This window comes from Giraffa tippelskirchi, chromosome 11 (assembly GCF_054371585.1).
Source record: "Giraffa tippelskirchi isolate mGirTip1 chromosome 11, T2T-mGirTip1v1.2.pri, whole genome shotgun sequence".
NCBI lineage: Eukaryota > Metazoa > Chordata > Mammalia > Artiodactyla > Giraffidae > Giraffa > Giraffa tippelskirchi.
In genome coordinates, this window is record NC_137285.1 from 24,117,392 (window position 1) to 24,136,203 (window position 18,812).

An 18,812-nucleotide genomic window follows, 5' to 3' on the forward strand; every position below is an offset into this window, starting at 1 on the left:
TGTGGGGGGAGGGGGCCTGCACCATGCAGCATGTGGGATCATAGCTCCTGACCAGGGATGGAACCCATACCCTCTTCAGTGGAAGTTTGGAGTCTTGACTACTGGATTGCCAGGGAAGTTCCTCATTTGGCTATGATGAATAATACCTATTTGAATATTCACATACAAGTCTCTGTGTGGACATATGCTTTCATTTTCTTTCTTTTTTTTTTTTTTTGGTTGGGTGGAAATGCTGGATCTTATGGAAGTTTATGTAACTTTAAAATTCCGCTGTTTTCCAACAAGACTGTACCATTTACATTCCCACCAGCAAAGATGCGGATTCTCCACAGCCTTTCCAACACTTGATATTGTCGATCTTTCAAATTTTACCCATTTTAGCAAGTGTGTAGTTGCATCTCATTGTGGTTTTACTGTGCATTTACCTAACAACTGATGATGTTGAATATATTTTTACATACTTATTAGTCACTTGTATATCTACTCTCATGAAGTGTTTATTCAAAAAGTTTGGCTATTTCTATAGGGTTCTTTGTCCTGTATTCTGATTTATAGGATTGACGATGAAAAGTGTTTTTTAACACACACTGGATACAAGTTCTCAAAAAGGTGTCATTTTTTGAGTCCCTTTGGTGTCTGTGTGTGGCTACAGTATTAGTACAATCCTGGCCTTATAAAATAAAGTGGAAAATTATTTTTAATCTTTGTAAGGATCACAGATTGGTATTAATTTCTTTAATTAAACACCTTTCTTGGGGTATATGTGTCATGTTCCTGCGTGCTAAGTCACTTCAGTTGTATACGATTCTTTGCAGCCCCATGCAACCCCACGTAGCCCACCAGGCTCCTCTGTCCATGGGATTCTTCAGGCAAGAATACTGGAGAGGGTCGCCATGCTGTCCACCAGGGGATCTTCCCAACCTAGGGATTGGACTTGCATCACTTATGTATCCTGTGTTGGCAGGTGGGTTCTTTACCACTAGCACCACCTAGGGAGCCCATATATGTCATGAAATCAACCACATATATTTAAAGTCCACTGTTAAGTGTTGTATGTATACACCAGTGAAGCCATCTCTACAAGCAATCAATACAATGAACATATCCATCAGCCTCAAAATTTTCTCGTAACTTTTGGTCATTCTTAACTTACACCTCTCTGCTACCACCTCTCTTCCCCACCCCATCTCTGGGTGGGGAATATGTAACTTTACACCCCAAGTATACATATACACCCCAAGTATATCTGTCCCTATAGATTAGTGTGAATTTTCTAGAATTTTATATAAATGGAATCATGTAGTATTATTGTACCATGCAACTAAGTTTGAGAACACCCCCCAAAAGATATATTCCAATCCTCATCCTCAGTTATTTATGAAGCTTATTTGGAAATGAGGTCATTTTTATGGAATTAAGGTGAGTTCCAACTGAATGAGAAAAAGTGAGAACTGTTAGTTGCACAATTGTGTCTGACTCTTTGCAAATCCCATGGACTGCAGCCTGCCAGGATCCTCTGTCCATGGGGTTCCCCAGGCAAGAATTCTGGAGTGGGTTGCCATGCCCTTCTCCAGGGGATCTTCCCAATCCAGGGATCGAACCTGGGTCTCCCTCATTGCAGGTAATTCTTTACTGTCTGAGCTACAAGGGAAGCCCTACTGAATAAGGGTGGACCTTAATCCAATGACTGGTGTCCTTGTGATGAAAGGGAAATTTGGACACTGACACAGAAAAGGGGGAATGCCACGCGATAGCTTGGGCAGAGACTGGAGTGATGCGTCTACAAGCTAAGGAATGCCAAAGATTGCACCCACCAGGGTTAGAGTTAGGGTTCGAGGGGAAAGGAAAGATTCTTCCCTAGAACCTTCAGGGAGAAAGCATGGCCCCACTGAATTCAGACTTCTATCTCCAGAACTTTCTGTTGCTTTAAGCCACCCAGATATGCAGGAATTTGCTAAGGCAGCCTTGTGTGTGTGCGTGTGCATGTTCAGTCATGTGCAACTCTTTGCAACTCCAGGGACTGTAGCCCTCCAGACTCCTCTGCCCACTGGACTTTCCAGGCAAAAATACTGGATTGGGCTGCCATTTCCTACTCCAGGGGGGTCTTCCTGACCTCGGGATCAAATCCACATCTCCTGCATTGGCAGGCAGATTCTTTACCACTGAGCCACCTGGGAAACCCAAGGCAGCTTTAGGACACTATCATACTTCATTTTGAACAACTGTGATTTCATTTCCCTGGGTCTGGACCCAGATTTCCTGAACATACTTCCTCTCAATAGCTTGACAAAACTGATCATGTTTTAGCCAGAAGGGAGAAATGACCATTAGGTCAGTGATCAGTGATGCCTGCCTCCCTGTTCAAAAACATGGACATCCTCTCTTTTGCATTAGTGATAAAAATTGACTCAGCATGAAAATCGTAGAACATTTGGAAGCTACATGGAAGCATAAAGAAGAAAACAGACATAAGCAGGAATCTTACCATCCAGACAGAACCTCTGTTAAATTGTCATTGCATGTCCTCCAGGACTTCCAATATGTATAAATATTTGTTGGTTTCATGTATAAAATGACTCCTTAGCCTGGTTGTGGCATGTGGATGCCTCTCATTTCCTATTCTATTGCTAATGTACATTTCTTCAAACCTGGTCCAGTAAATTGGTTTGAATTTCCCCCAGGGTAGCAATGATTATGACATTCAAGTAGAGGTTATATCACAGAGAGACTGAGCTAGCTGGGACCTCGTCAATTCTCAGACAATTTGTGTTGAATGAACAAGAACTTTAGAATTGTTCCAAATGACTTCCCTGGTAGTCTAGTGGTTAATACTATGCATTTTCAATGCAGAGGGCATGGATTCGATCCATGGTTGGGGAATTAAGATCCCACATGCCGAGCAATCAAAAAAAAATTAAAAAATAAAGAACTGTTCCAAATGAGCATGTATGCACTTAGACAATGTCATGTCTCTGAACTATAATATCAAGAAGCAGAATGAAGGGAGTTACCAGAATCAGCATGCAGAATAACCTCCTGATCCGTGATTTTTTAAAAAAGGCTTTGTGATCTGTGAGTGCTGAATTCACTGGTGCCTTAATTATATTTTTATGGATATTTTCTCCCCTAGACTAAACACTTCAAGGTCGAGGCAGTGAGCCTTGTTTATAATATTTACATGGATGCCCAATCTCTAAGGTACCTACATCAAATTCAGTATATGCATACCTGTGAACTTCCCCCATAAACTTAGCACACTTGAATTTTTCGCATCTTTGAGAAGGACATTACCTTCTCTCCAGGTGTGCAGGCTATCAGCCTAGGAAGCTCAAAGACATCTCTTCACCTCCCTGTCCATCCATCACTGTGTCCTGTCTCCATTCAACCTTCTGAATCTCCCCCTACCCCATCCCCTTCTCTCCATACCCACCCTATCCATCCCAACCCATAAACACCATCATCCAACCCCCATGTTCTCCTGCCTGGATTTGGGCAATAGAATGGACTCAGTTGTTGGCCCACCCACCTCTAAACATACTCTAGCCAGAAAACTCCTTCTCATCTCCTGGTTGCCCATTCCCTGCCCTTCTGCACCTCCAGCCCCAAACCAACTTCAATATGTTCCATTGCTCCTAGAACAGAAAATTTTCCTTGATCTGACTGACCCACAAGGTTCTGTTTATGACACTCTCCCTGTTCTCTGTTCTCCAGTCTCAGTCCTGCTTCCAGCAACCCTGTAAGATGCTCCCTCCTGCCTCAGGTTCTCTGCATATGGTATTTCCTCACCCTGGAACATGGTACCCTCCCCTGGGACCCTGGTTCCTTCACATCCACCCTTCAGATCTCTAAGCATCACTTACTTGGAGAAAGCTCCTCCAACTTCTCCTAACAAGTCAACCTCAGTACTGTACCTCTTCTAGCACATTCTATCTCCTTCAAAGCACTTGTCAGAGATAAATTTTGCTATTTCTTTGTGTAATTATTTGATTAGGATCTATCTTGCTCACAGAATTCTGTGGTCCCCGGGGGCAGAGACCGAGCATGTTCTGTTTTCCATTCTATCTTTGGCGTGTAACGATGTGTTTGGAAAAGGGCAGATAATCAAAAATATTTCCTGATTAGATGATGCATGTGCTCAGTTGTGTCTGACTCTTTGCAATCCCGTGGACTATAGCCCGCTAGGCTCCTCAGTCCATGGGATTGCCCAAGCAAGAATACTGGAGTGGGTTGCCATTTCCTTCTCCAGGGGCTCTTCCTGACCCAGGGACTGAAACTGCATCTCTTGTATCTCCTGCATCGGCAGACAGATTCTTTAGCATTGTGCCACCTGGGAAGCCCCCATACAGATGATGCCTAGAAGGTGCCAATAATAATAAAGAAGAATGCATGAAGAGAGAAAACCAAACTTATCTAAGGAAAGAAAAAAATGCATTATCCCCTTCGACCTAACTATTCTGAGTGTGTGAGAGAGACAGACAGACAGAATAAGGGAGAGAGGCCTTGAAGATTGATCCACTGATCCTGAGCTGTACTCTGTGACAATCATTCCTAGTGTTCAAATGGGTCTCCATTGGGACACTAGGGTTTTCAATAAGAATGTCATTGAAAAATGGCTGTCAGCTCAATTCTTTTCTTTTTTATTAATTTTTATTGCAGTATAGTTAATTTACAATTTGTGGTAGTTTCAGGTGTACAGCAAAGTGAGTCAATTAGACACACACACACACATTCACTCTTTTTTAGATTCTTTCCCCATATAGGCTATTACAGAGTATTGAGTAGAGCTCCCTGTGCTATTCAGTAGGTCCTTATTACTTATATATAGTAGTGTGTATATGTGGGAGGAGGGCATGGTAACCCACTCCATTACTCTTGCCTGGAGAATCCCATGGACAGAGGAGCCTGGTAGGGTGACAAAGAGCTGAACACAACTGAAGTGATTTAGCAGGCAGGCAGGCAGGCAGTGTGTGTATGTCAAGCCCACTCTTCCAATTTATCGTTCAGCTGGTAAAGAATCTGCCTGTAATGAGGGAGACCTGGGTTTGATCCCTGGGTTGGAAAGATCCCTTGGAGAAGGGAATGGCTTCCAACTCCAGTATCCTGGCCTGGAGAATTCCATGGACTGTATAGTCCATGGGGTCACAAAGAGTCAGACATGACTGAGCGACTTTAATTTTTCACTTTCACTTTTCCCTTTGGTAACCAGAAGTTTTGTTTTCTACATCTGTGATTCTATTTCTGTTTTGTAAATAAGTTCATTTGTACCATTTTTTTAAAAAGGTTCCACATTAAAGCGATATAAGCCCATCTCTGGACAGTGGGGTTTTATAGCTTATCCTATTGACTTGTTCTAGAGTTTAACCCTCCTCCACTTCAGGAAGGTTTCCTTATGTCCAATAAATTTGCTTTTCATCCCAGGAGAGGAGTAAGGTTTCAGAAGCCTATTATTTTTGATGAAATATATGTGAATGCAGAAAGGGTATAGAATACATATATGTGGGTACATAGATGGATAGATAGATATGTCTACTTATACTTTTTGCTTCAAATCTATTCACTTGATAGTTATATAGCCACACTAATTTTCTTTTAATTAGGATTTGCTTTGTATATAATTTTCCAACCATTTACTTTCAATCTTTCTTTGTGTGTATATGTTGAATGTGTGTGTTCAGTAAAAACATATAACTGGAGGATTATATTTTTAAGTAGTCTTATAATTGTGGTGTTTAATTGCAGAGTTTAATTCATTTTTATTGGTTATCATTATCTATATATTTGAATTCATTCATTTCATGCTTTGGGCTTCCCAGGTGGTGCTAGTGGTAAAGAATCCACCTGCCAATGCAGGAGACACAAGACATGCAGGTTTGATCCATGGGTTGGGAAGATCCCCTGGAATAGGAAATGGCAACCTGCTCCAGTATTCTTGCCTGGAAAATTGCATGGGCGGAGGAGCCTGGTGGGCTACAGTGCATGGGACACAAAAGTTGGACACAACTGAGCATAGCACTCTTGTGTTTTATATATTTTGTGTTTTCTATTTGCCTAGGCTTTTAAAATGTATGTGATTTCTTATTTTTCCTCTTCTTGCTCCTTGTTTGGTTTCTGTTTTTCTTTGGTTGTTATTTTCTTCCTTCTTTCAATTTTTTCCCCTCTATTTTCTATACCCTAATTTCCCCTCATTCCAATTTTCAGTAGTTACTCCAGAGATTTTATTTTTAATGGTCCACTGATTTGTTCTTAAATCATTTAATTGTTACTGAACTGTGATGAAATGCCAGACCCTGGAAATGTGAAAATAAATAAAGCATCCTTGAGGACACTATCATTTAGTGACAGAAGCAACAGTTTTAAATTAGGGTCTACAAGGATGGCCTGGAGGCTAGCTTTCCCAAAGCTTGTGTATAGAAACACTATTTTTAACTTTTTATTTATTTTTAGGCCATACCATCAGGCATGCAAAATCTTAGTTCCCAGACCAGGAATGGAACCTATGCCCCCTGCAGTGGAGGTGCATATTTTAATCACTGGACAACCAGGGAAAGTCCTTGGAAAACACTGTTAATGGGATGCAAAATCTAGACTTCCCTTCATGATTCTCTCAAAAATCAGTGGTTGGATTTAGCCCTTCAGCATAGTCTGGAGAAGCTAAGCAAGCACATGGATGCACCTATTCACACATTTACATGCATACTTTTGTCACCTCTGGTCAGAATGGATAAACCATAGTACAAATCACTAGATGCTTTTTTCAAATATGATATAAGCATATGGAGCCTTATAGTTGTAGTTAAAAGCCCTTTTACTTGCTCATAGCTTTTCCCCAAGGTTGGTAATTTTTTTCATTTTCTATCTTTTTTCTTTAACTTTATTTTTGGCTGTGTGGGGCCTTCTTTGCTTCCCATGGGCTTTTCTCTAGTTGTGGTGACTGGGGGCTGCTCAGCTGCAGTGTGTAGACTTCTTATGGTGGTGGCTTCTTTTATTGTGGAGCACAGGTCCTAGTCATGAGGGCTCAGCAGTTGCAATGTGCAGGCTTAGTTGCCCTACAGCATATGGGATCTTAGCTCCCCTGTCTTGGAAGACAGATTCTGTTTCACAGTGGTTTCTGATTCCATTTTACAGATGAGGACTTGCGAGTTTAGTAGTCAGAAGAGATGAACCTAAGATTTATGAACAACATGGCCCTCTTTCTATTATACTGCAGTTGTTGGATAAGCATAATTTGCATAAAGACATATTTAGATGATATTTGCCTTGTTGTGTGTAGGCTGTAAAAGTGTATATGGGTTAGAAGCCCCTAGGGCGGGAGGGTTGCAAATCCAGCTCAGTGGAGTCCTACTCTTTGCATACTTGTGCAACTGCTGAAGCAATATGATTTTGCACCCTAGATTAGAATAGCTGGAAAGAGTATGACCTTTGGCTGATTTCTTTGTCAACACAGGGCTTTATCTCCAGGTATTTTGTGAGTCGCATTCTTGTCATCAGGTGAGATTTGATTTTTATTCTTGTAAAGGTGAGTCTAATGCAAAGTAAATTAGATTCTGTAATGGGATTTTCTTTAGCATGAATGAGAAATAGAAAAATGTCAATATCAAATAGCAAATTATTCTTGATTAATTTTTTAATGGGTTTAGCTAACAACCGATTGAATACATCTTAGATAATTACTTCTATGACTCCCGTATCTTGGAATTTTAATTAACTGTTCAAATGCTCTCGTTTTGATGGATTTCGGTTTTTTTTTTCCTTGAGTAAATGAAGCAAGTACCTGGCTTAGTTTTACATCTGGAATCTTAACACCCCTCAGGGAGGGAGTACTAGAGACTCCTATGTTCACAGTCACTGTTCCCCCAAGGACAAGGGCAGTGGTGAAGAGTGAGGGGGGTGGTCACAGGAAGTTACCACCACTGACCACAAAACCAAGGACAAATATTTCACTGTCTGCATGCATTTTGAATTTATCATGCAGAAATTAGAAAAGGGCAAGAAATGAATTAGAAACTAGGAAAAATGAAGATGGTGAGCTTAGAAAGATTGACTTACTGTGCCAGAAAATAAAAATCTTAGGAGCAACTTAATATTATAACTCTCTCTTAAAGCACTGAATAGTATCCCATTGTCTGGATGTGCCTCAGTTTGACTTATTCACCTGCTGAAGAATATCTTGATTGCTTTCAATTAGGGGTCAATTATGAATAAAACTACTATAAACATTTGTATGCAGCTCACTCCTTATTATATTAGAACATATGTCTGGATAAAGAGAGTTTTTGCCCTCGGTCAATTTCTGATGTCAGCTGACATATTAACAACTTACACTTCCCATATTTTGGGGGGGTCGCGGTTTGTTTTTAAAGGACAATGACAGTGGGCGAAGTGGGAGACAGGGTATTGCCATGGCTACAAAGCCAGCAGAAGGCAAAGTGGCAGAGACAGAAAAAACTGACACGATATAAAACAGAATGTGAGAACCGGCATCCCAGAAGGCAGACCCGGCCCACAGATGGGTTCTGTTTAGCCTGCCTGTTTTATTTTTTTTTAAGAGAGTTACTTGCCAGCTTATAAAAATCAGGAAGTTTCACATAAAAATAGAAAATTGGGACTTTTATTGAAAAAAACTGGAGAATCTGTCAGCTTGAGGTACTCTTCTGGCAGGACATCAGCTGACCGATTTGAGAGGCAGCTGTCCCCTTTTAGCTAGAATATGTACTGGTGGACTTGTCATCTTTCCTGCCTGACCCTTTTCATAGCACCCACTGACTTCTACAGGCATTTAAGTTTTTCATTTTACAAAGCAGGTTACCATGTTCATAGACAACCTGAAGCAACTCTAAGTCCTTTTAGAGGGAAGATCACATGGTGTAATCACAGCAAGACAGCACCAAGCAGAATCATCGAGGCTGCTTTTCCTTTTCAACATACAAACCTGAGCTGGTAGAAAAAGAGACATGGAAACCTATGGAAAGAGATCAGGTAACAGCTCAACAAGGTCACAGTTGAGGGACTTCCTGGTGGTCCCGTGGCTGAGTCTCTGTGCTTCCAATGCAAGGGGTACAAGGTTTCATCCCTGGTGGGGAAACTAAGATCCCACATGCTGCAAGGCCAAGAAAGGGGGAAAAAAAAAAAAAGAAATAGGATAAAAAGATGCTCTACACCCAAAGACAAAGAAGAAGCTGTCTTCATTGTGGCTTCTTTTTTGTCTTTGAATGTAGGGTATCTATAAAAAAGTCACAGATGAGACTGTACATAATAGGATCAAAAGTTATCATGCCCAAGACGTGCCAAATACATTATTAGTGGCAGGCCAGTTCTGTTCATTTACTGGAGGGTCTTTTATGGTCTAGAATAAATTATATATTTAGCCAACCATTTTTTTCATTAAGCTGGTATTGAAGGTGTGAAAACTGTAACCGCTATAATATGGATTCCCTTTGTTTACAACCCTTGTTCCTTAATCAAAAAGATGCTTCAAAAGCCTTCTAAGTAGCTCATTTTACTTTCTTGAAAAATGTTTATTAGCAAATCGCTAAAGCTAAAAATCTGGAGGTCAAGGTAGATTTTCTTTGGGAAGTGGACATATTGTTATCAATTTATATTTCTCTAATTCTTCAGATGTGGACTTGGTCATAGAGGTTTTTCTGCATTTCAGGCCAGACATAAATGGGCAGACCTCACATGTGCAGAGGGCGAGCATTGGGATCAACATGTAAAATAATGACATTTACAAGAGATATACAGACCAGATTGCCAGTTTCTCTCTCTCTGGCTTTCAGAATCACAACATATATTAAGCTATCACCCTCCTAAAGTATTATTGAAATAGGTCATGCTCTGGATTTGGCAACTAAATGACATTTTCTGGTATTTAGATGACCATGAAAACCAAATCCTGAACTGCTCTCTCTCCTGTAATATTTTTCTGTGCTTCTCATTATTTTTCACAGACAGGGAACAACATTTGAGTGTAAATTGTCCTGATAAGATTCATAAGAATGTGGAACAAAGACAGATACAATACTATTGAAAATAACTACACATGGTTCTATCTAGAATAATGGTACATAATATTGTCTAGAATAATGAGGCAGAATATTATCTAGAATCACTGAAACAGTCACTAGCTCTCAGGAAAATTTCCTCATTGTGGATGAGATGTTTCAAGTCAAGGTATGGGGTTGGCTAATGTGCAAACTGAAAATGGTTCTGCCTGGTTAGAAAGGTGTCACTGAAATTGGAGGCTTCCAGCCTCAAGGAGCAGTTTTTCATGATACAACCTGAAGAACAGGAAACTTGTGCTTTGAAGCAACAAAGTTCCAAGCTAGCAATGACATCTTAATAGATAAATAAGATTGCATTGATTATTTACATACCTATAACATACAATTCAAGTCAAACCTTTAATTATTCTCTATCTTGATATCATGGACAACTTCTGCAAGTCTCTTTGCAAAGAAGGGCAAAATGTCTTCATATCAAATTCAAATACCTAATAATTTGTATCACATTTGACTTGTGATTTTGAGACAAAGGATGATCACTGAGGAATCTACCTGTGTTGAAATGTTTGCTGAAAGAAATAGCGTTTGTTCACTTAATGCTGAAACTGTGTCACAGGTGGTTGATTTCCCCATCAACTTTGTGCCAGTACTCAATATAATCCTCTGATCTCACACTAATTAACTCAGCTATCACGAAAGGCTGCTGCAGATACTCTTAATATTATAAAATAATGAAGATGTTCTGCCTTGCAAAATCCATTCTACAAGTGAAATGAAGACAACTCTAATGGATTCATTTAAAAATCGAATTCAGAATCCTCATTGTGGTCTAGCATAGAAATCACTGAAAGTGCTGAACTAGTACCAAATAAACGGCTATTTACTGCTGCACAAAGGACTTAGAAACTAATGAGAAGAGAGGGTTTCTTTTTTTTTATTAAAATGTCTGTTTTAAATTTCTTTTCAGACGAGATCAGTATTATAGAAGCTATCTCATCTCTAAAATCTCACGACGCTATAAGACAGCTCATTAAGCATAATAAAATCACCTTACGATCATGGAGGTACTTTGTCATGTTTTAGAATACTGAATTAAATTGAAAAATCATGTTTATAATCAGTGCTTCCTGGGGAAGCCCTAAAATGCTTTCCAAATCTTTGATTATCTAAAGAACCCTGTCACATCCAGGCGTCATACAGTTGCTTAAAGAAGGTCTTCTTAGCATTGAGAACTACTTGCAATTAATATGTTCATTTATAAGCTTACTCATTGTCCTGCCCCACTGAAGGAGGCACCAACAAGAAGCGGCTGGAGAGCACACTTGTTTGTGAAGGGTGGAAGCAGCTATTGTCCTCATGAGGTCACTGTGGGACAGAGGTGTGGCTGCCAAGCCCCTTCTACCTGCCTCCACTGGCCTTCTCCCATGTCCCCTTCCAGATGGAATCTCCCTTCTTCTGTCCTTGCTTGGTGACCTGGGTGGTGACTGGTATGGAGTCCCTTTGCCCTACTGGCTTCTGGTTTGGTTCCTGGGTGGGTTCAGCCCATGGGAAGCACCAGAGAAGATCTGATGGAAGGAAGTTAGCACCTGGTCCTCCTCCTTGAAAGGTGTCTCTGTTGGCTCCATCCTTTTTACAGAAGGTCTCAGTAGTTCTAAGTCAGCCTTGACCACACAACCCTCTCTGTCTTCCAATCCTGGTAGTTATTTTCTCTTCTCATCCACTCAAGTCTCAGCGGTCTGTGAACATCTTTGCTAAATTCTTTGTTAAACTTGCCTCAGATCCTCCTAATGTGAGTGAGCCAACTGTTTTCTACTGGGTCTGTGAATAACCCACTGTCCAATTTCTAAATGTGGTTCTAAGTTTTCCCTCTGTGATTCTTTGAGCCATTCGGTATCTTTTAACTTAAACTCCTTTTCTGGCTCTGTCAGCCAGGGGGAATATCTGTTATTGCAACTGAGAGCCCTGATGGACATAGAGATTGGTCACTCCACATGGGCAAGACCCTGGCCCATATTACCTGAACCTGTTATGGGGACTGCCACATAGAAGGAACTCAGTATGGATTTGTTGAATGACTGAATGAGTGTGGCCAATGAAAAAAGACTGATGGTTCAACATATGTCACAATTATATGCAATGCATTCTGGGACCTTCAAAGTTGTTCCTTTGGAAAGTCATCTATTTTTTTCATTGCTTAAAATATTCTTGGAATACGATGTGACTGACAAGGATTTAATTCCCAGAATATACAAACAGCTCATTCAGCTCATACAAACAGCTCATTCAGCTCAATAATGAAAAACCAAACAAGCCAATCAAACAATGGGAAGAAGATCTAAACAGAAATTTCTACAAAGAAAACAGATAGATGGCCAGTAAGCACATGAAATGCAAACCAAAACTACATTGAGGTATTAGCTCATGCTGGTCAGAATGACCATCATTAAAAAGTCTACAAATAACAAATGCTGGAGAGGGTGGGGAGAAAAGAGAACCCTCCGACACTGTTGGTGAGAAGGTAAATTGGTGCAGTCACTATGGAAAACAGTATGTAGGGTCTTTAGAAAACTAAAAATAGAGTTGCCATGTGATCCAGCAATCCCACTCTCAGGCATAGATCTTTTCTCAGGAAAAGATTAAAACTCTAATTCGAAAAGACACATGCATCTCAATGTCCATAACAGTTCTAGTCACAATACCCAAGACATGGTAGCAACCTAAATGTCCACTGACAGATGAATGGATAAAGAAGATGTGACACATATATACAATGGAATATTACTCAGCCATGAAAAAGTGAAATAATGCCATTTACAGCAACATGGATGGATCTAGAGATTATCATACTAAGTGAAGTAAGTCAGACAGAGAAAGACAAATATCACTGTCTTGATATTATTTATATGTGGAGTCTAGAAAAACAATACAAATGAACTTGCTTACAAAATAGAAACAAACTCACAGAAATAAAAAATAAACTTATACCAAAGGTGAAAGTGGTACAGGGAGGGATAAATTAGGAGTTTGGGATTAATAGATACAAACTACTATACATAAAATAGATAAACAATGAAGTCCTACTATATACCACAGGGAATTGTATTCAGTATCTTTTAGTAAACTATAATGGAAAAGAATCTAAAAAATAATATATAGGTGAGCATATATTCACATATATTATATATATATATATGTGAATCAGTTTGCTGTGCACCAAAAATTAACACAACATTGTAAATCAACTATACTTAAATTTAAAAATCCTTGGAAACTCTTCCTTTTAGAATTACCTTTAGAGTAAAACAGTTCATCATTTGTGTAAGTTGCATGGAGGGAAACACTTACTTCAGTTTGCTCAACAGCATAAATCCTACTCTACTCCAGTCTTCCTGGACTTCTGACAAGGGTCCAGGGCAGACAGAGTACTTCTGCACAGACTAAATAAAAAGAGGCATGACAGCCCCAAGCTTCTCTTGGACCAGTGGTTCCTCTTAGACCAAATGTCTACTTATGTAGAAAATGAGTGATTCATTCATTCTCTCTTTGGGGTGGTTGAAAACAATTTAGTGACAGAGATGCCCAAGTTTTCCAGGAGTATCCCCCGATACATATGGGCTGCTGGTGGTGGCTGGCCCTGGGGAGAATGACCAGATTCTCCAAAGACAAGAATTCAAGCTTAACTGGAGTCAGGCTCTGGTCCATTGGGGGAAGGTCATGCACCCCATGTTCACGAGTGGGAAGAGAGTGTGAGAGGCTAACTCATGGATTTCCAACCCCAGATTTCCTCGCGCAGAGGAGTTATATTTTACATAAGAGGTAGTTTATGTCAGCAAGTGCATAAGGTAAAGCTGTGTGTAATCAAAAGAAGTTTAGAAAATCAGCTTAGTTGCCCATAAATTTCAACTTCCAAGGTTTAATGTGTGCAACCCTGAACAAACAATTCTCATGCACGCTGAAGTTTGGAAGCACTGAACAAGACAAAAGGAAGGAGTGGAAAGGTAGCTCTGATGTGGTCACTGAAATTCCTCTGCCCTGAAGTTAACTATCAAATCCCTTGCATGGATGAAGGATGTACAAATATTTCTTAAATGTTCTGCTTGTCAGCAGGAAGTCCTTCATTTTACCTTATTGTAAGCCTCTAACTTTTACCTATTCACATTTTTCTTGAAGACTCAATGAGATAGAGGAACTGAATATGGTGTTAGAGTGTTAAGGTCAGTGTTTTTGGCACAGACTCTAACCACCTACCTTCACTCTCCCCTTTTTTCTAGGACACAAGGCTGGACTACATTTCCCAGCTTCCCTTGCTGCTGGGTGTTGTCATGTGACTTAGAATCACCAAAGAATGAGTTGAGATAGAATAATGAATGCTCTTTGGAACATCTCCTTTAAGAGAGCAAGGATGCCTGTTCCATGCTCCTTATTGGCCTTTGTGCCTGAACCCTGGATGTGATGACTCCAGGGACATGGCAGAGACACAAGATAGAAGGAACCCAGGCCCCTAAATCACTACTTGGATGAGAGCTCCTTGGTAACTGGAAGTGTCCACCTGTCCACCCTCTACCTTTATGCAAGTGAGAAATACTTCTATCATGGTTGGGTCATTGCATTTGGGGGCTTATTTGTTACAGCAGCTTAGTTTCCCTCACTAATACAAGGTAGTCAAATCATCCACCTATTTAATAAATATTTCTGTGTCTACATCCATATGATGAGTAGCACAGAACCTCCCTGACTCCTATATTTCAAATTTACAAAATCTTAGAAAATGAGAGGATTGTTTAGAAAATAAAAGGAGAGACATAGGCCTAAGATCTCAGGTGAGTAAAGAAAGAGAAGAACCAGAATATGAATAGGGTGTTTTGTCCAGAAGTAGAGGAATGGGTGTGGGATCTGCTTGTGCCCGAGATGGAGGGGTGTTTTCCTGGGTATGTATCTTTGGCTGTATCTTTGGATGAGGTGGCAGGAGGCAGGAGAATGGGGCACCAAGAGAGAAGGTGATTTCTGATTTCAGGCTTCTTGCTGACACTGCAGGAATCTGTAGACGCGACTGATGGTGAAGCCAGGCAGAAGACCACAGATTGCCCCCTAGAAGGATTTCAGGTTCCCAAGCAAGGCCTGGAATCCTCAGAGAACCCCCAGTTCAAGCTGCCAAGATGACCGAGGCAATGGCCTCCTAGCAGTGCCCTCACAGGGAGGGTGATCTGAGGACATTATGGGCCCACCCCACCCAAAGTCCCAGTACTCTCTGAGTTCATTCACCACACGTTTCAGTGACCTCAGAAACAACCCAAAAGACACCAGGGTTAATTTTTCTGCCAAACCATAAATAATGGGGACTAGGAAAAGTAATTAAGTTGAGTTACAGAAAAACAAAGAAATAAATATTTCTTGATGACTTGAGCCTGTCCACTGAGATTTATACCCACTGGAGTCGGGCTTTGGGTGTTGAGCAAAAAGGAAGACCTCAGATCTACCAGCCAGAAGCGAGTTTTCTGTTGCGCATCTCAACTGAACTCAGCCCGTTGCAAAGGGCAGGTGTCACAAAGCAGGGATGCATTGAAAGGAAGTGCAGATTTAGCTGATTCCTTTCTGGAGCCTTCTGAGGACTATCTCCTTTGTTTTCACTTCTCTTTCTGGGAGGGTGGTGGGACCGACTTTCCTGAAAACTCAAAGACTCCTAGCTGAGCATCTGTGCTTCCAGGTGAGGTGGGATCTGGTGATTCTTCCCACAGTAATAATTAGGAGGAGAAATAAAGGCGCAGTTGTGAAAAATTAATTTCTTACTGAAGCCATTTGAATCAAAAAGACTCTTTGAAAAGAGGTGGGAGTCAGTGGGCAATATAAAAGCTCCAAACAAAACCCAGCATCATAGACTCTCTTAGAAGTGATCAGACTTAGGGATGTTGGCTTTCCTGTCAGAAGTGGAGGAACCGATGTCGCAGTGAGGCCAATTATTATTGTACTGTGGGAGGTCTGGTGCCCAAAAGACCTGCAGGCACAAATCCTTCAGCCAGGGCATCCTCATCCTGTGGGAAGTTGTGGGAAACTCCCCAAATGAGAAAGTTGCATAACGAAGCTATACTCAAAACTGAGGAGGGTTTCTTTTTTTAATTATGTTTTCATTATTGTGGTACAAGTCATATAATATTAAAAATACTATTTTAACCATATTTAACTGTACATTTCAGTGGCACTAAGTACATTCAAATTGTTGTGCAACTGTTACCATCATCCAGACTTCGAATTTTTCCCCTTCCTAAACTGAAACTCTGTCCCTATTAAAGACTAACTCCCCATCTCCATCCCCCTATCTCACCCTCAGCCCCTGATATCGACTAATGTACTTTCTGACTCTATGAATTTGACTATTCTAGGTACCTCTTTTTTTTTTTTTTAATTTTTACAATGTTGTGTTTGTTTCTGCCATACAACAACGTGAATCAGCCATAATTATACATATATTCCCTTTCTCCAGAGTCTCTCTCCCCTTCCCTCTCCTATGCCTCCAGATCATCACAGAGTGCCAGACTGGGTTCCCTGTGCTACACAGGGGGGTTTTTTAAATGGTGCCGATGCTTCATAGCATCCCTTAGAAGAATGGAGAATTGAAGGAGGAGCATGGGGTTAGGTGGTCTGGTTCAATCCCATTCTGCCACTTCTTGTATCTGGGACTTAGCAAATTAATCTCCTCTGATTAATCTATCAGATCCCTCAGTAATCAAATGGAAATAAATAAGAGTATCTAAATTGTAGAGCTGCAGGGAGGATTCAATGAGATCATGTCTGTAAAGAGCTTATTGCAGTCCTTGGAGCATTCAAAGGCTCAGTGAATATTATGGAGCTTTGTTTTTCCTCAGACGGCATGCCTGTCAAGGACAAGGCTCTTCTGACCACTTCTGGGATGGGTCCTACTCAGGGACACTTCTGTGAATCTCTTTTCTCATTCTCCCCCACCACCTGCCTCCCCTTCCAGTTTATACATATCTTTATGTTGTTGTGTGGGTTTAGTCGCTGTACATTATTTGAACATACTTTTCCTAAAAAAATAATTTTTTATCTGAAATTTAGTAAATTTTACCTGCTAACTCTTGCAACCTTATAAAGCTGATACTTGGAGATGGAGAGGAATCAGGTCCCTACAGGGGGACAGTTTGAGCCCCTGGATCAAGTCTTGCCTGAACACATCCATTACAAAAACAAAAAATTCCCTTTCAGTTTAAGCTTGAGTTGGGTTTTCTGTGGCTTGCAACCAGAGACCTGACTATTTTCCATGGTGTAGAGGGAAAGGTGAGACTTGTAGGCTAGAATGACTGGATTGCAACCTGGTTAAGCTCAGTGGTGAAGAACCCAACTGCCAATGCAGGAGACATGGGTATGACCTCTGGTTCAGGAAGATCCCCTGGAAGAGGAAATGGCAACCCACTCCAGTATTCTTGCCTGGGAAATTCCATGGACAGAAGAGCTTGGTGGACTACAGTCCATGGGGTCTTAAAGAGTCTGACATGACTGAGTCAACACACACACATGTGTATAGGTAATATGCAAATACTATACTAATACTGCATAGGCAATACTACAGATGGATATGTGACCTAGACAGAGATATTGAAGTGTAACAGTTTCGATTTTCTAAGAGATGATTTTCTGGAGTTTCTAAGAGACGCCACTGGAATTGAATCTAGGAGGACTGAACTTGAACTACTGTGGGCATCTCGACACTACGTAGCTATGTATGGAGCTACCTGAGAATGGAGCTGGCTCAAGGGATGGAGAGAAAGCAGATCCTAGTGACCTTGTTTGAGCTCCTGGATCAAGCCATACCTGAAGTCAGTGCCCCCGACTGTCCTATTACATGCTATTTACATGAGCTGTACAGTTATGTGAGCCTTTTCTAAGCCATTTTGGGTTATGTTATCAATCTTTTGCAGTGAAAAAAGTCCTAACTGATACAACAATTAAGAGAGGGCGCACAGCCTTCTCACACCCCATTATTTAAATAGAACACATTTTTTTTTTTTCATAAATCTAGACACATGTGTTTGAATTCTATTCCAGTCCCTTCTGGATGGCTCATCCTGGCCAAGTCATTTAAACTCTGAGCTTCAGTAGTCTCACTTACAAAGCTGGGCTAGATCCCACTTAATTTACAGGGTTGTTTTGAAGATTAAATGAAGTCATCTATGTAAATCAGATAGTACATACATACATGAGCCACTGTCATGGGCTGTCACTGTCACTATCAAGGGTAATTATTATTATCAATGTCATTATTAATAGTGATTGGAATATCCTACATACATGTAGGTAGGGTGACTATTCTGGATCTTTTCTGCAAAAATGGCACATTCCACGCCTACAAGCTGCTTATTCTCAAATTAAGGAATAAATCATTCCTAATATGTATTGGCTTACGGACAGCCATTGGGAGAAATAATTTCTGAATGGGAAGTTATGTGATGGTCCTAAATGAATTCCGACTGACATCTGCAAGGGGAAGGATAATGACCCCAGCCATGTGTTCACTTTTTGCCTTGGTGCCAGAAGCCAATCAATTTACTAGTCAGTCACGGAAGACAGGCTGTCTGCTTTGCATGGACTCATTTGTTCAATTTTTCATTTTCTCATGTAATATTTTTGGGCACCCATTATCCACCAAGCACTGCTCTGGGCTTGAATGGCATTGGACATGGATCTCCTCCTTTCACAGAACTTACAGTGAGAAAAAAGAACAGGAAATAAGCAAACAAATAAATCAACTGCATAAATTCAGAAAATGATCAGTGATTCCCAGCGGCTCTGCTGATAAAG

General features: G+C 40.6%; 1 protein-coding gene across 1 annotated transcript in view; it reads right to left on the minus strand.

Annotated features, from left to right (window-relative positions):
• TMEM132D (transmembrane protein 132D) overlaps positions 1-18,812 on the minus strand; it is an 819,007-nt gene that overhangs the window by 147,960 nt on the left and 652,235 nt on the right. The window lies entirely within an intron of this gene.